The sequence below is a fragment of the Schistocerca nitens genome, chromosome 6, assembly GCF_023898315.1.
Source record: "Schistocerca nitens isolate TAMUIC-IGC-003100 chromosome 6, iqSchNite1.1, whole genome shotgun sequence".
In the NCBI taxonomy this organism is placed as follows: Eukaryota; Metazoa; Arthropoda; class Insecta; order Orthoptera; family Acrididae; genus Schistocerca; species Schistocerca nitens.
The window spans coordinates 498,778,638-498,792,496 of NC_064619.1; positions in this window are offsets into that span (position 1 = coordinate 498,778,638).

Sequence of the window (13,859 nt, forward strand, 5' to 3'; positions counted from 1 at the left end):
GCAGGCATATCTGATTTTAAAAATTATTAAATTATTTTTCTTTCACTAAGCAGTCATCAATTTTTCTATCCATCTCAGTAAACACAAGTCACACAGTAGGAGATTTTACGCTTGCTATGTGCTGGGCCATCTGTTGCAATGTCGTCACCCTAACAAAACTGCTACACAAGTGCATGTATTGCACCCCAGCAAAATTGCTACATAGTTATAAGCACTGGACACTGCTACAGCTGCTGTGCCTGTTGCAAAGAGCCCAGAGCCCACGTACAAGCTCATGTTATCATCTGGGCCCCATGTCTATGGCCACACGTACACTGCACATCCAGGTAGACACAAGAAACCAGAAGCATCAGTTGATTGAGACCATGGCTGGTCAATCATCTGGTCCACCACCAGAATCAAATTTTGGCATGTCACTGCACAGAAATAGAAATTTGCGCCCAACATCTCTGGCACAGGATCTGATACAATCTGTGCTTGTGTAGTCCCATATGGTTCCCCCTATGACTAAAGTATGGGCACCCATGGAGGCTGAGCCTTACCCTCCAATTTCCATGGACCCCAGCCTATACCTAAGGAAGCATGTACAGAGATGCTACCATCAAGGGTGAAAGATCAGGGAACCTGGACAGATACCCAGTGGTGTTTTGTGCAAAATTATATGAATGTGCTACAGTGTGATACCCTATAGCCATCTTACTTACAATAGTAATTATCATAACTAAACTGAGTATATTAATTTTTTATATAAAAATTGAACTGTTTAAATGTAATTAAATTTTGTAATTAATAGTTTAACATTCTGAGAAATGAAATGAAATGAAAAAAGAAACGAGTCTTGGTATCTGTGGGAATGGAAACTGGGTCTGTGAATTACCAGCCTATGCTGTAGACCACATGCCCAAAGTAGAATTAGGACAATGACATTTTAAAAATCCCTTGTACTGTACACTTGCACAGTACGCGACATGCAATTTCAATTCAGCAATCTGTGACAAATGATAGTCTTCAGATTAAATATTTCTTTGGAACTTGATCAGCCTTTCCTATAACCATCTTAATATTCACCTAAATTACTCTACATTTTGTTTCTACTCTGTTTAGTACAATCTTGGAAAATACGTTGTATACAAGTACTTACAAAGAAATTCTTCTGTTGTTAATATCCTGTTCATTGCCTTTAGTATATAGTGTACATATTGAGCCCACTTTCCACTCTTGTGTGAGTTTTTCTGTTTTCCAAGTATTCTCAAAAGATTAATTTTAGTTCTTTTTTCATTTTTATTTTTCATAGGGACCATTTCAAAATTTTCACCGTAGTAGTTTTCTCCACTAACTTCCTAAAGTTTTAATAACTCCTTCAATTTCTTTGATATATGTGGGCGAATTTTTTTCTACATTTTCATCATTATTTGAGTATTCAAGCTTATGGATTGGTTCTGGAGAATTAAGAAGGCGATAAAAATATTTTGCAAGTATTTTGAATCCCACATCTCTCTGTTGTTAGATTTGCATTTGAAGTAAATCTATCTAACTCTTTAAATCTCACTTTCTCCTCAAAATATCTAAGGCCTCTTTAGCGGATAATGTACCGAAAACACTTTCATACTAAATTTCCTCATATACTCACTTGTCTTACCACCATTCAACCTATAGCCTTGTGACCTACAGGGCTGGTTTCTAGTTAACATGGACAGAGTGCTAGAAAACATGTTTTTGTCTATTTTATTTGCATAGCAGCACAATTTTTAAGAGAAATAGTGTAATTGTATTGTGACATTTACAGTGTGTTGTAGTACATTAGCACATGGTAACTGTCTCCCACTGCAGATATGCCAAGCCCTCTCATGTCACCAGCTACCCCTGACCTGATGTTGGGTATTTCAGCACCTCTCTTCCCTGTGTGTGATCAATCCAGGCCATTCTTGGGCATTACTGACTAAATTATTGATGGAGGCTGTATCCCTGCTGGCTAGCAGCAGTGACTAGGAAATGAACTCACTGGCTAGCACAAATTATACCTGCTTCATCAACTTGAGTTGGGTTTATGCTTGGCCTTCTCCACCCACCGTAAGCATGAACATGTGTAGTGCCCAGAACCATTTGTTATATGAGCATAATCCAACTTCAGCCAAGTCAGTTAGTTGCAATTTATGTTGCTTTTTGGTTTACTCCATACACTGTTATCAATAGATGACCTTGCTATTGTTTTAGACTTCATATTGGATTTGCTTGGGCTGTTCCCACTAGCTGACAATGACTTCAGCTTTTTTCACCCTTGAGATTCAACCATGGTGTTTCTTCAAATTTCTTCAAAATAAAAGATTTGAGCTTAGTGACAGCACCATTGCACTTTAATGTATCACTCACTACTGACAGTTTTTGTGTATATGCAGAGATACAAAAATATTTAGATTGCATGTGGCCTTATCAGACAATTCATTGAGATTGTTGGAGGGAATCTGGGAGGTCAGGGGTAGGTGAGGAAGAGATAGATATTGGTGGGAGTTTTGAGACAGATCAGTCAAGGATGACTGGATAAGCAAGAAGAGGTATGTGTTGATGGAAAAACATTACAATGTAGACAGTCTGTATGTTCAGTGGTTAGTGTTTTAATTTTAAATTTAACAGCATTTTGACTATTGTGTGAGACATTTGTGCTAAACACATTGTTAGAATTTGTGTGGACAAAAGAAGTATATTGAGAACTAGATGATGATGGGTATTGAAGAAAAACTAATTGGACTGGAGCAAATGATTAAGTGAACTGAAATCACAAAAGTCACTTGTACAGATTGGTACTGCAACTGGAGTTACTAAAGTTTTCTCAGGCTTCCAGTTGAACCTACTGCTTAAAGTCCCACAAGCTTTTGGATGTGTTCTTCTTGGTCATTGTCAAATGGTAACTACTGTCGTGACATCAGTGACTTTGTCCTTATGTAACTGTCTGTTATGTAACTATTGCTAGTCCATATACTGATATTTATATTTGGTGAAATTAACATCTCAGAAAACATCCTTAACAGACACAGTGGCTTACAAATTAGTACAACATGAGATCTAGCCGTGTTGATGTTGACATTAGCTCAGCAGATGGGGGATGTAAACATTGCCATATTTAGCAATGGACTGAGCATCTGTGATGTCACATCCAGCAGCATGATGTAAAGATGAGGCCATTGATGACAGGGCGATCAGTTACCACCTGGAAATGGTCAAGGAGAACTTGCTAGAAAGCTCATAGTATTTTAACCACTTGACATGACTAGAAGCACGAGAAGATTCACTTACTCATATTTCCGTACCACAATGAATTTGTACATTACAAAAAGTGTTGTTCATTTTAGTAGTTAATGCTTAGTGAGCGTTTCAAACACAAATTAAAAACTGAAAACATAAGGAAGTACAGTCTGCTCAGGATAAAATAAAGCTTACAGGACAATTAAACTTATTAGCTTATGGCATTATAATATGAAACTGAAGAGGAAACGGACTGCTAAAGCTAAACAAAGTTGGTGTCAGGCAAATAAGCTCGTAACCTTCAATAGAAAAAGATATGGACACCAGACAGGCATGAAAATAATGTATGAGCACTAGAAAAAAGGACAGTGTGCTGCAAAGAAAGAGTGAGCAGAAGTTAAAAGTGAAGACAGAAATAAACAAAAAGAAAATATTAAGAAATAAATGAAATAACAGTAAAAATATTGAAAAAGTAAAAGAATAGGGATGAGGAAAGAGACAGAAACCAAATAAAGTAGACAGAAAAAATGATTTAAGAAAAAGAACTGAATATTTTATTGTTATCATTATCAAACATATTAAGTTACTTCCAGAATGAGATTTTCACTCTGCAGCGGAGTGTGCGCTGATATGAAACTTCCTGGCAGATTAAAACTGTGTGCCCGACCGAGACTCGAACTCGGGACCTTTGCCTTTCGCGGGCAAGTGCTCTACCAACTGAGCTACCGAAGCACGACTCACGCTCGGTACTCACAGCCTTACTTCTGCCAGTACCTCGTCTCCTACTTTCCAAACTTTACAGAAGCTCTCCTGCGAACCTTGCAGAACTGACACTCCTGAAAGAAAGGATATCGCGAAGACATGGCTTAGCCACAGCCTGGGGAATGTTTCCAGAATGAGATTTTCACTCTGCAGCGGAGTGTGTGCTGATATGAAACTTCCTGGCAGATTAAAACTGTGTGCCCGACCGAGACTCGAACTCGGGACCTTTGCCTTTCGCGGGCAAGTGCTCTACCAAATGAGCTACCGAAGCACGACTCACGCTCGGTACTCACAGCACTTGCCCGCAAAAGGCAAAGGTCCCGAGTTCGAGTCTCGGTTGGGCACACAGTTTTAATCTGCCAGGAAGTTTCATATTAAGTTACTTGTTTCTGATATCCAACTGTACTGTTTTGGTAGTTTATTGAACAACTTATATGATATTCTGCATGTTTAATGTATTTATTCTGACTGCTTGGTTCCTGTTCATATTTTATCCTGTGACCTGAAGATCAATATTTCTCACGACCATACCACTTCCACCACCAAACACAGCAACTGAAAATTTCCAACAAGAAAATGAAACTGAATCACTGACAACAGGTCCAGCACTAGAATCTCCACTTTCTTCAAAAGCAGCTGAGATAAATGATTCAACTAGGACAGAAGTTTCCAAAGCAGCTTCAGCAGATGCAGCTACATACTACGCAACTGCATCATTAACAAGAAAAAAAAAACGCCTGATGTGCCAACAGCCAATGACCTTTCATCAGTATTGGCCGCTCCTCAGTCTTCAACAGTGAAAGACTTTTCACCATCATCAGCAGTAACAGAAGCAAACAGAAGAAGCACAAGATCCAGGAAACTTACAACTCTGCAGGATTTTTGGTACCCGGCCTCAGTTACAAGACTAACATAAGGCAGATACTTTCAGATACACCAACTTCCAAGTCAAACTGGCAACAGACTCACCTCCACTGTCATCAACAGAAGAATAACCATGCCACCAGCTCATCTAAAGGATTTTTTAGCATCAGGTCTAAAGGGAAAGGCGCCACCAAGATAAGTGAAAACAAATGCCTAACAGTGTTTCACCAAAACATTCAAGCCATAAAGAACAAAACACAACAGCTAGAAGTAGAATTGGAAAAATTTGATAGCCAAATTTTGTGTATCACTAAACACTGGTGCAAAGGGAAGCAAATTGAACACATTGCATTAGCCTCATTTGACCTTGCATGTTACTATAGCAGAATCTCAATGAATGGTGGAGGTTCATGTATCTATGTAAAAAAGGTATGTCATTTAAAGTAAGATATGATCTTTTAGATCTAGGTGAGGACAAACATTTCGATCTTTCCGCTGTTGAAATAATAGGACCTGGCATAGCAAAAAAATTAGTCATATTTTCTGTGTACCGCTCTCCCAGTGGAGACATTGATATATTCTTCTCAAAACTGAATCAAAGCTTAGACAAGGTTTCTGGACCAAAAGCAAATGTAATTATCTGTGGTGACTTAAACATTAATATGATGAAGCCTGATAAGGCTAGCAACTATATGTGAATATTCTAAGCTGTTATGGAATATCCTCCCTTGTTAATTGTCCAACTAGAATAATGAAAGAATCCTCCTCATCTATAGATCATGTAGCTACAGATATTGATAGTAAAAAATGTCATATTGTTGTCCAAAACCCGGGCCTAGCAGACCACCTCTGCCAGATCTTAAAAACTAACATTCATGTAGAAACTCCTCCTAAACTTTGTACATACAAAAGAATGTTTTCCAAATCAGCCCTGCATCAGTTTAAATCCCAGCTAGAATATGAAGATTGGAGGGAAGTCTATGCAGAAACCAATGCAAATCAGAAATTTATCAAGTTCGTGTCAATTTTTAAACTCAGATTTGAAGAGATGTTTCCCAAAACTCTTTATCAAATTAAAACTACAAAGAGAAATCAGTGGGTGACTACAGGTATCAAAAAATCCTCAGAAACTCTTAGATATCTCAACTCCATAAAAAATAATCAATCTAACCCAGAAGTTCTGCAATCCTACAAAAAGTACAGGAAAATTTACAGAAAGGTGTTGCTAGCCGCAAAAAAACTTTCAAACAACAAAATATTACTTGAAGCTGAAAACAAGAGCAAAGCAGCCTGGAACATCGTCAAGCAGGAAACATCTAACTCTGCTAAAAAGGACCTCAATTCACATATTAAAAACAAAGATGTACCAGTAGGTAACCCTAAAAAATTAGCTGATTTTGTAAACTCATATTTCAGTAGTATTGCAAAAGAATTACAGCAGAAATTTCCAGATACATATGATTTACCTACTCAGGACCAGCCAACAAACTCAATGGTGCTCTTGCCAACTACAGAAAGGGAAGTGGCACTAGTAGTACACCAACTAAAAAATAAAACTTCAGTAGGACTTGATGAAATCCCAGTCTGCATAACTAAAGATTGTATAGACTCCATAAAGGGCCCATTAACAGACATAATTAATGAATCTTTCGAATCTGGATACTTTCTGGAGTACCTAAAACAAGCAAAAGTTATACCTATCCTTAAAAACGGAGATGTGGAAAATGTAGAGAACTACAGGCCGATCTCTATACTGTCTATCATTTCTAAAATAATAGAAATACTAGTCAAAAAGAGACTGCTAAATTACCTGAATAAATATAATCTTCTTTCCAATGACCAATTTGGTTTTAGGCCCGGAAAAGGCACACAATATGCTATAGCACAGTTCACTAAAGTAATTTTAGAAGCACTGGACAAAGGTGAAAATGTAAGTGGTATCTTTTTAGACTTGTCCAAGGCCTTTGATACATTTGACCACAAAATCTTACTTCATAAATTAGGGCAAATAGGAATAAGAGGTGCGACAAAGAAGTGGTTCAAATCATACTTGGAAAACAGAGTTCAACGAGTTGAGATATCACAAGTTTCAAACAATTCCCTTATAAAACACCTGTCTGACCCAGAAAATGTGAATATAGGCGTCCCACAGGGAAGTGTATTAGGCCCAATATTGTTTCTTATATACATTAACGACTTCCCACAAAGTATCAGACATGGCGAAAAAATACTTTTTGCCGATGACAGCAACATAGTAATAACAGGTGAAAATCCAACACAACTGTCAGAAAGAGCAAACGAGGCTCTCAGTGATGTCCACAACTGGTCATTAAAAAATAAAGTAACCCTAAATGTAAAGAAAACTAACTATATTAACTTCCAATTGAACAAAAAACACAATGCCACTAGAATAAAAGTTAATAATAATGAATTAGAATGTGTAACAAGAACCAAATTCTTAGGGATGAATGTAGACAGCCAACTGAAATGGACAAACCATGTCAACATTTTGGCAAAGAAATTATCCACAGCATGCTATGCTCTTAGAATCCTTGCACTGGTATGCAATAATACCTGTCTTAAAATAACATATTACGGATATCTACACTCAGTCCTCAGCTATGGGATCATGTATTGGGGAACAAGTGCCAGTAACATACAAACTGTGTTCAAAGTACAAAAAAGAGCCATAAGGATAATAACAAATAGCAACAACAGGGCCCACCGTCTTGAATTATTTAGAAAGCTAGGAATTCTAACTGTTTCTTGTGAGTATATCTTTCAGAACATAATGTTCATTAAGAAAAATCTCAACATGTACAACACAAACAGCCTAATACATGACCATGAAACAAGAGCTTGTCACCACCTCCATCTAGATAGAAAGAACAAGGCAAAGAGTCGCAAAAAAGTATATTTTATAATGGGATAAAACTGTATAACAAATTACCACAAGAAATTAAAGAAATAAATGAGCCCCTCACTTTCAGGCAAAAGCTTAAAACCTTTTTAGTAAGTTAAAGTTGTTATACTGTAAAAGAATATTTAACATAGATGTAGATTATTAGCAACATATGACATTATCACCAAAATACACTCCTGGAAATGGAAAAAAGAACACATTGACACCGGTGTGTCAGACCCACCATACTTGCTCCGGACACTGCGAGAGGGCTGTACAAGCAATGATCACACGCACGGCACAGCGGACACACCAGGAACCGCGGTGTTGGCCGTCGAATGGCACTAGCTGCGCAGCATTTGTGCACCGCCGCCGTCAGTGTCAGCCAGTTTGCCGTGGCATACGGAGCTCCATCGCAGTCTTTAACACTGGTAGCATGCCGCGACAGCGTGGACGTGAACCGTATGTGCAGTTGACGGACTTTGCGCGAGGGCGTATAGTGGGCATGCGGGAGGCCGGGTGGACGTACCGCCGAATTGCTCAACACGTGGGGCGTGAGGTCTCCACAGTACATCGATGTTGTCGCCAGTGGTCGGCGGAAGGTGCACGTGCCCGTCGACCTGGGACCGGACCGCAGCGATGCACGGATGCACGCCAAGACCGTAGGATCCTACGCAGTGCCGTAGGGGACCGCACCGCCACTTCCCAGCAAATTAGGGACACTGTTGCTCCTGGGGTATCGGCGAGGACCATTCGCAACCGTCTCCATGAAGCTGGGCTACGGTCCCGCACACCGTTAGGCCGTCTTCCGCTCACGCCCCAACATCGTGCAGCCCGCCTCCAGTGGTGTCGCGACAGGCGTGAATGGAGGGACGAATGGAGACGTGTCGTCTTCAGCGATGAGAGTCGCTTCTGCCTTGGTGCCAATGATGGTCGTATGCGTGTTTGGCGCCGTGCAGGTGAGCGCCACAATCAGGACTGCATACGACCGAGGCACACAGGGCCAACACCCGGCATCATGGTGTGGGGAGCGATCTCCTACACTGGCCGTACACCACTGGTGATCGTCGAGGGGACACTGAATAGCACACGGTACATCCAAACCGTCATCGAACCCATCGTTCTACCATTCCTAGATCGGCAAGGGAACTTGCTGTTCCAACAGGACAATGCACGTCCGCATGTATCCCGTGCCACCCAACGTGCTCTAGAAGGTGTAAGTCAACTACCCTGGCCAGCAAGATCTCCGGATCTGTCCCCCATTGAGCATGTTTCGGACTGGATGAAGCGTCGTCTCACGCGGTCTGCACGTCCAGCACGAACGCTAGTCCAACTGAGGCACCAGGTGGAAATGGCATGGCAAGCCGTTCCACAGGACTACATCCAGCATCTCTACGATCGTCTCCATGGGAGAATAGCAGCCTGCATTGCTGCGAAAGGTGGATATACACTGTACTAGTGCCGACATTGTGCATGCTCTGTTGCCTGTGTCTATGTGCCTGTGGTTCTGTCAGTGTGATCATGTGATGTATCTGACCCCAGGAATGTGTCAATAAAGTTTCCCCTTCCTGGGACAATGAATTCACGGTGTTCTTATTTCAATTTCCAGGAGTGTATTATGTAATTAGAAACCTGTTTAATTGTAAATGTATGTGTGCTCATGTGTTGTAATCTGACAACATCCATACAATATTTATTGTTCCACGGATGAATAAATAAATAAATAAATAAAATAAATATGCAGTAGTTTGATAATTTTTTCCACTTAGTACAGTTCAGCCCCCAATTTTTAAACAATTTAATGCAGCGAGATGATTTACCATTTTTGCTACAATTGTCTTCTTCCATACTCTGAAAACACCTCTAAAGTTTCATGAATTTCAGACCTAAATAATACACCAACTCTAAGAGGTAAATGTATATCAGCATGCTTTTAGTGAGTAAAAGTTCAAGCAGACAGAATGACTGACTAATATTTAATTACAAGAGGTCAAATTCCTTTACTGTCAACAGCACACTGAAAGTAGAAAAAACTATTTGTAGCTCTCAGAACAGTTATTTCCTTCATCATGGAGGATAGAGAGAGACAGGTTTAGGGAAGTTTGGAAGGAGGGGCAGGTTGCTCAGACCGCATGTTGAGAGAGATACACTTGTTCTGAGGACAAAGGGAGTCTCCTGAAGGTTAGTAATAACCAGCCAGTCTATCTCCTTGTATTTTTACAGTTATTCCTTGATCCTCGCTTTTTCAGTCACATGGGCTAATGTTCTAGTCTGATGGGAAACTCATATACTTATTTGTTTTGAACATAATTTCTATTTCACATTCCGAAAATGGGCTGTGCCTGAAACACATCAATATAAATATTTTTAAACAACAAGTAATGAGTTCATTTCTTATGGCCTATTTATCATTGAAATAAGTCCTCTAAAGGACAATTTGAAATCTGTATTACTTCTACATTTTGTACTCTCTTTTTCCAGTATCACTTAACATTCATTAGTTACTTAATTTGAAACTAGTGTGTAAAATAAGCTATACTGTCAGCAGTTATGTCTGTATAAGTTCAAGAAAATACACTCATGTTCAGAAAAGGCAAAACACCTTAAATAACCAGAGATAGGACGTTCATATTCACAGGACATGTACATTAGTATGTTCTGCAGAAATGATTAGCATTTCAGTCACCTCAGTTCAGCATGTGTCTTGTTGCCTAGTAGGCACAGGTTCCGCCATGAGTTTGAGAACTTGTACCATACATAATGGCATCAATGTGTATAAGGCATGAATGGTGTCCTGTGGTATAGCTATCCACACTGCATTCACCTAGTTCCAAAGTTGACCTATGGTGGTTGGCATTGGGTCACAGTGCTGCACCCTTTGTTTCACCATATCCAACACCTTTTTGACTGGCGACAAGTCTGGTGGGCCAGGACAAAAGGCTACCATCCTGTGGTACCAAGAAGGCTTGTGTTCATGCAGCAACAAGTGGCTGTGAATTATCTTTTTATTTATTTACTTATCTTACAGCTTGAAACATGTATTTAACATGCATGGGCAATGTTACAATAATTACATTTAGATTATTGATACACAATATATATAGATTACATGCTATTACGTAAATGATCATTTAAGTATATTTAACATACCATTCCTGAGGTCAAATCATGTCAGCACCATACTGTATGGGCACTTCAATATAAGCCATTTTTTAACTCATTTTAAAAATTCTACCAGAAAGCTGTTTCAGGTTGTTTGGCAGAGAATTATAAAATTTTGCTTCCTTAATGAATGGGGTATTTGTTGTTAGATTCAATCTTCTACTCACCATATGAAAGTCTGATTTGTGTCTTATCGTAATCATGGATTTCCATATTCCTGTTTGTCACTTTTTTGTCTTTTTTCACTAATAATATTGATTGAAACATATATACTGCATAGGTAGTCATAATATTAAAATTAATAAACAGGTTTTTGCAGTAAGTTCTGGGTCTTACTTTTGCCATAGTTCTTATTACTCTTTTCTGCAATACAAATACCCTTCTTATATTGTATTGGCTACACCCACCCCACAATACAATTCCATAAGAAAGATGGGGATACACCAAACCAAAATACACTATTTTTATTGTTTCAGTATCTAGATATTGAACTAATCTCCTTAGTAAATACAGACTAGATGTTATTTTACCACAGACATGATCTATTTGCTGATTCCACGAAAGACTGTCATCTATATATATCCCCAGAAATTTACATTCTGAACAGGTATTTTCCTGAATCTCCTCTTTTACAACAGTATTTTTATTTGATCCACTTGTCTTAAAATAAATTAAATTAGTTTTGTTAATATTGACCCTCAGGTTTCCTTTTTCAAAATGTGTTTGGGCTTTTTCAACAAAATTCTGTACCACTGAATTCAGGCAATCATTACTACATGCCCAGCAAACCCCAGAAGTGTCATCAACATACGTAGTAATACGATGGCTGGTGTCTAATACTTGTGGGAAAACCATTTATGTAGCAAGTAAACAAGTAGGGGCCCAAGATACAGCCTTGTGGCACACCAAAATTTATACTTCTTATCTTTGATCTTCTTTTTTCGATTACCTCTCCATTATCATACACAACTTCTGTGCATTGTTGTCTATCTTTAAGGTAAGATTCTATTAAAAGCAACAGTTTCCCACTGACACCATTACAAGCAAGTTTACTTAAAAGAGCGCCATGATGGACTCTGTCAAACCCTTTGGAAAGATCTAATAACACTCCTGCTGTTTTGTAACCCTCATTTATTTTCTCCATCGGACAGTGTACAAACTGTACTGCTGCAGATATGGTGCTCCGACCACTTCTAAAGCCATGTTGGAAATCTCCTATTGAGTTATTCGTATTATAGTGCTCGATTAAGATTTCTAGCATTATTTTTTCAATTAATTTACCAAACACTGAGGTTAAGGCGACTGGTCTGTAGTTCTGTGGTTGCTTTCTTTCCCCTTTTTTATATATAGGTTTAACTATAGCAAGTTTCAGTTTCTTCAGAAACACACCTTCTTCCAGTACACAATTTATTAGATGGACTAATGGTCTGGCTAACTCACCCTTGCATTTTTTCAGTAGAAAAGGAGAAAATTCATCCCATCCAGCTGATCTTTTATTTTTTAGGCTATCAATTAGCTGTGTTATGTCCTTGATGGTTACTGTAGGTAGCTTACAAGAGTCCTGTTCTATTTACATATCATGTTTAAACTGCCTCTCCTGTTTCATGCAAGTATCATTTTCAATAGCATCTACAAAGTAATCATTAAATATATTGCTAACTATATAAGGATCAGAAAAATTATCATTATGTATACTTAACTCTATATTATTAATTTTAGTTTTTGAATCAGTTTTCCTCATATAATACTCCGTTCCTTCTTTGAGTCTTTTGGTTTGTTCATCCAGTTTTACATGTTTGACTGCTGGAGGTTTATTTTTATTTACATTGATTTTCTTTGCTGGGATAGTAATGTCTATATGTCTAGTTAAAATTTTTACAAATACTTCCCATTTGCTGCCAACTTTCCTTTCTCTATAAACTGATTCCCAAAATTCTTGACCCAAAGTTTTCTTTAGCAAGGTGATGATGTATTCAGAAAATTTGCTGAAAAGTGGCATCTGGGGTGTTGTGCAGAAAGGTTATGGCTAGGGGTTGCAGGATGTCATTCACATAGGTCACACTGGTCACAGTGCCCTGGACATGCATCAACTGTGATTTGTGGTTGTGCCCAACAGCACCCCACACCATAAAGCCTTGAGTTGGCACTGCACATCTTATGGGAATGTAGTCGCTGTGATGCCGCTCCCCCTGTCTGCGGCGACCAAAATGAGGCCATTATTTTCAAGCAAACAGAACTTGGATTCATCTGAAAACATTATCGGATGCCATTCCTGTCCTGTGACACCACTCCATACACCACTGACATCTAGCATGTTTCTGCACATTCGCCAGAGGTAGACAGAGAATTTGATGATGCGGGCTTAACATGTGCCATAATAAACGGTGAAGGACTGTCACCCTTGACAGTGTACAATGTGTTACATTGTTCCACTGTTGCACCAGAGCCAAGGATGATGTAGATCTGTCCTGCAATGCCATTCAGATGAGGTGTTGACCTTCTCAGGGGGTGGTCTGGGTGGTGTGACATGGCCCATCTCATTCTGTTCTACAGCCTTCTGTGACCTCTTCTGCACACTCCCATTGCACTGCAGAAACACTTTGTTTCCCATGAGCAGCAATGTCCTGGATGGATGCATCGCATTCTCTCATACCAATAATGCACCCTTTCTCAAACTCACTGATTTGATGGTACCATTTGTGCAAATGTCTGCAAGGCATCCTGCACAGCTGCTCAAGTCACACTGATCAATTACCTTTGGTTTATAGTGACAACAAGAGCTGCATGCACATTTTACCAGTAGGTGGAGTTGTGCCGTAATATCGATGTTGATCTTGAACCCGCAGGCCGACATGGTTTAAATGCTAATTGTTTGTGCAGAACATAATATTGTACATGTCCTGTGAATATGAACATCCTATGTCTAGTT